A 4,969-nucleotide genomic window follows, 5' to 3' on the forward strand; every position below is an offset into this window, starting at 1 on the left:
TGCTGGGCAGAAGAGAGGAGGTGACCGCTATGGTGAAGACTGACAGCCTTGGGAACCCAGTGGGGGTTGTTATGTGTCAGAATTGACTGGATGGCAGTGAGGTTTGTTTTGAATATGCGTATGTATGTTTATATTTCTACATAGGGTGTTTCCCCATCCTGAAGATATCTATACAGAACGACCTAGTACAACTGGCTCCCTTTTGGAAAATGGCAGTGAAGTGTGTCAGAGAAATCATTTCCTCTATACGTCTCAGTACTGTTGGATTTTTAAAAAGCAAATATGGATTACTTTTTATTTCCGATATTTTAAATTTTTCATTGTGAAAATATACACAACAAAACACTCACCGATTCAAGAATCATGTATTACTTTTGTAATAAATAAACAAACAACAAACATGGTCTGTTAAATTATTCCACGCTTCTACGGCCCCGTGAGGAGTGCTGGTGGTGCAGTGGCTGCTAACCAAAAGGCTGGCAGTTCGATGTCACCAGCTGAGGTGGGGAGAAGGATGAGGCTTTCTTTTCCATAAAGATTACAGCCTTGAAAACCTATGGGGCAACTGACTCCTTTGGAATTGATTCCAGGGCGGTGGGTTTAGCACCGCCCCCTCCACAGGAGGCCCCTCAGAGCAAAGCTTCCCCCATCCTGGGTTCTACAGATGGCAACAGAGAAAGGTTAAAAGCAGGACTTCGCTCCTCTGAAAGGGCCGCTCCTTCCCTCCTTGTTCGGATGGTGGCTCTGGTGGCATAGTGCCTAAGGCATTTGACTACTAACCAGAAGGCTGGCAGTTCAAACCCATGAGCCATTCGTCAGAAGGACGGTTTAGGCAATCTACTTTCGTTGGGAAACCCATGGAGGGATCTGAGTGGATGGCAGTGAGTTTTTTTTTTTTTTTGGTTGGTATGAAAACTCACAAATCCACTACGTACCATTTTCACAAGTGAAGACTTGGATCTCTAAGCAAGGATCAGATGAAAACTCTTGGTTCAACCAAGCTAACTAAAACCAGGTTTCCCTTGAAAGAAGCTGCCTGTGCCAGGTTCCCCAAGGCAGTTACCGAGCCTGCCGCCTGTCCCTCTGCGGACCTCTGTCCATGACTGAGCACAAGTGTGCATGAATGGGGGCATGGGGATCTGTGTCCAGTTCTCCTAGAAAGACCCGACCGACAGGCACCAAACACCCACCGTGAGACCAAAAGTCTCAAACTATTCAGTCCTTAATTGTGTGGGCACAGCCATAACACTGCTGTGAACACAGAGAAGTGACAGAGCTGTATCTATTTCATTAACATCTCATGTTGCTCCCCCCTCCCATGTATCTTTGCCTCCGTCTTGAAATTCCATTCTCTTCCCACTTTCTTACTTCCTTTGGTTTGGGAAGTGCCTGCCGATCCTTAGAGACAGTGCTCAGGACTGTCCCAGAGATCGTGCTTAATCATCCCCCGATGGAGTGAGACACGGGCACTGCTTGTCCTGTTGATGTGCCCACCGCACACTTAACATCTGTTTCATGGGTCTGACTAGATGTTTCTACTGGGAGATAGGACCTCTGTGTGTCCCCAGTGTCTAATTCAGTGCCTGGTGCACAGCAAGCTCAAAACCTATTTTGAACAGAGAGTCGAGTGCGGGCCATTGGTCAGGGAAGGCGTTTAGGGTGGAGGATGTCAGGCAGAATGGGTCCTTGCAAGTTTTTGTTTGGTAGAACAACACAGAAAATTCCTATGAACAATTTTTCATAATCAAATGGAATAGGTTTATCCTGAAAAATAATTCGATATTACTCTTGTGCCCCCGTTTAATTTTTTTTTTAAATAGCATTTATCACCATTTGAAATTCCCGTTTGTTTCTTTGTTTATATACCATCACTTCCTTCTGCTATGTGTCACTGGGCAGTAACCTTGCTGGTAAGGGCCTTGTTTGGTGTTTTTTCTTCCTTTTGTTTGTTGTTGTTGTTGTTATTTTTCTGTTTTGTTTTGCCCCTCCCTTTTTTATTTTTTAAATTTCTGTATTACTGCAACCCCAGTCTTTAGAACAGTACTCAGTATGTAGCACGATTGCCAGAATTCTAGAGTGAACGTTTTTCAGACATTTTTTTCCTACTTCCCGCACCATTAGTTCTGCAGTTTTATGACTGGCAAAAGGGCATAAGCTTTTAGGTCGATATGTCATTATCACTTCACCATTTCAGCCTTTTTTATCTTACCTAGTTTTATCTGGACGCGTAGATTTCAAAAGGGATCCCTAATGTCATCAAGAATTTAGATAAACGAGGAAGGTTTAACTACAAGTGAGATTCGAACGCATAATACACAAACCTCTTAAATCATAAACGGTCGGTGTTAACCATTCGACTATTCCAACGGTCAAGTAGCTGGCTTTCGTTTCAGACAATTTAAAAAGTTTCACAATTTAAAATAGTTTTTATTCCTAATGTAAAACAAAAATATGGCGGGGCGCGGGGGGGAGGAAAAAAGTAACTTTTACCTTACCTTCTAATTTCTTCCTCTCCAATGACCAGAAACACTGGAGGCACGTGAAAGTGATTTCAAAAAAGATTGAAGTAGCGAGATCTCCAAGACCTCCACGTGGAAGGACATAACAAAGAGATTGCAATTAGTTTCCTTCTTTTTCTAAACTGGCCGAGTAAGACTAAGAATTTTCCATAGTTAAATTTTATGTTTCTTTGGATTTTACTCCTAATTATTGAAAACAAAAAGCGACTCTGGTGGGACTCGAACCCACAACCTTTGAATGCCTCCATCTGTCTAGAAGTCCAATGCGCTATCCATTGCGCCACAGAGCCAGATGTTAGGCACCCCTCCGCGCTACTCACATCAAGGATGGAGCGGCCTGTGGCCCGGGGGAGGGAAGGGGATTATACGTGAGGATAGTCACCGAAAACACACACACTTTCTTTAATCCACAAACGTTGGCGCCGAGTCACGGTGCAGTCCATGTCACCACGAGAAACAGGGCTGGGAGTTTCTCTTGGAAGTCTAAAATCCTTTTGAAAGTCTTTCTCTGTGCATGATCGCTGAGTGTTAAAACTCAATCTCATTGTACATCTGAGAAAAGGAAAAAAAAAAAAAAAGGGTTTTTGTGTAGAGTTAGGAAAGCCTGCCACCCCCGCTGAACAAGTGGTTCCATAGTGTAGCGGTTATCACGTCTGCTTTACACGCAGAAGGTCCTGGGTTCGAGCCCCAGTGGAACCATTGGGGAGTTCCCTCCATTTGCTTTTTAAGCTCACTTAGCCTTTGGAGTAGGAAAGAAGGTTGGGTAATCTGCTTCCGTAGTGATACTGCCTCGGAAACCCAAAGAGGAGTGGCTTTGAGTCGGATCCGCCTGCATGGCAGTGAGAGCCTTTCATCTCCCCGATGTTGGGTTTTGCTCCAGGAAGCTGGAGTTTACTCGGTGTCTCTATTTTGCGTCTCACCGTGCCGTCTTTGTAGGACTGTTCGGCGTCTAGTGGGCCGAGGCTTCCCCCGCGTGGCGCCTCCCTGGAAGTGCAGGCGGCTGGGCTCCACATGCCCTGCGCCCGCACCCTCTCTGCTGCTCGTTGGGTCGCCTCCGAGTGCCCCGGGGCGCTCGCTTCTTCCGGGCTACTGCCTTCGCTCTGCCCCTCCCAAATCCTGCTCGCTTCGGGCAGTGTGTCATAGCTTTGAAACTTGCTGATAGTTGAGGCATATTCCGAAGGCCGCCCCTCCTTTATTGATGAATTCAAAGAAGTTTCTTCTGTGACCCTGCAGAGATATGCTATGCATTCATCGGTATGATGTATGTTTATTTGATAAGTTCCTTTTATTTTTGGTAAGGAAGATAGCATACCATAGGTGTCCTTTCCCCGCCAACATTGTCTCACATACTTTGAGCATGTTATCAGGAGGGACCAGTCTCCGGAGAAGGCCGGCAGCGATAAAGAGGAAGATCTTTATTGAGATGGACTGACACAGTGGCAGCAACTATGGGCTCAAACACAGCAAGGACTGTGAGGATGGCGCAGAACTGTTTCTTTCTGCTGTGAACGAAGTCGCTAGGAGTGGGAGCCAACTCACAGCACCTGACCACAAGAAGGGGTGAAGAAACACTACACCTTTCACTCAGTACCCCTTGCTCTTAATTCCAGAGGAAAAGAATCTCTGGAAGTCCAGCTTTCCAAAAGTAGGAAAGGCTAAGTCATTTAGCAAAAATGTCAGTGATCCCGTATTATGTGAAAAGATTGGTGTCATACAGGACGTTCTCTTTTTTGGAGAAGGAACACATTTTCCTGGAAAATGGATTTTATACTACTTGTAGCCAAGGGTGTGTAGTCTTTTAGTAATCTCATAAACAATTGTCCCTTGAAAGTAAGTGTGTGTGTGTGCATGTATGCTGGGAGATTCTTCTTCTTTTTTTTTTTTTTTTAATTTTTGTTGTGATTTGGGTGAAATTTACAGAGCAAATTAACTTTCCACACCGCCGCTCACATACACTTTGTCTCATGACATTGCCTACAATTTCCCACAGTGCAACAATTCCCCTCCCACTTCCTCCCCATAGTTGCCTCTTCCCTATGTCCTTCCCTCCATGCACCCTGCCCTCTGGCCTATGTCCCTGTGCACACACAGCCCTTCTATTCTCCTGTGATTGGTCTCTTCAAGGAGTGTATCTGCCTAATGTACATGTTCAGCTCATATACCTGTCTTTCGTTTGGCTGGAAGCCACAGGAGTGAGTTCAATTCCAGACCTGAAGGGCAGCAAGGGGCCATAGTCTCAGCAGTTCCATCAGGCTCTATCAGACCAGCAAACCTGGTCCTTTTTTTTTTTTTTTTTTAAATGATTTTGAGTTTTGTTCCGTCTTGTTCTCCCACTCTATCCAGGATCTGCTAGAAGAGTCTTAAAGTAAAAACTACATATTTTTGTTTTGCATATATCTGTGTTTTAAAATGATACATATTTTGCATTTTTTGGTGTTAACTATATGTCT

The 4,969-nt window shown here is 44.7% G+C and overlaps 2 non-coding genes across 2 annotated transcripts; one reads left to right on the forward strand and one right to left on the reverse strand.

Annotated features, from left to right (window-relative positions):
• Window positions 1-2,723: 2,723 nt before the first annotated feature.
• TRNAR-UCU lies at window positions 2,724-2,809 on the reverse strand. The gene is given in 2 exon segments: window positions 2,724-2,759; window positions 2,773-2,809. It is a non-coding gene; the product is annotated as a tRNA-Arg (tRNA).
• A 336-nt stretch (window positions 2,810-3,145) lies between these two features.
• On the forward strand, window positions 3,146-3,218 carry TRNAV-UAC. Its single transcript has one exon. It is a non-coding gene; the product is annotated as a tRNA-Val (tRNA).
• Window positions 3,219-4,969: the final 1,751 nt, after the last annotated feature.

Source organism: Orycteropus afer, unplaced genomic scaffold (assembly GCF_000298275.1).
Source record: "Orycteropus afer afer isolate SDZICR_OR568_19922 unplaced genomic scaffold, OryAfe1.0 scaffold00622, whole genome shotgun sequence".
Lineage (NCBI taxonomy): Eukaryota > Metazoa > Chordata > Mammalia > Tubulidentata > Orycteropodidae > Orycteropus > Orycteropus afer.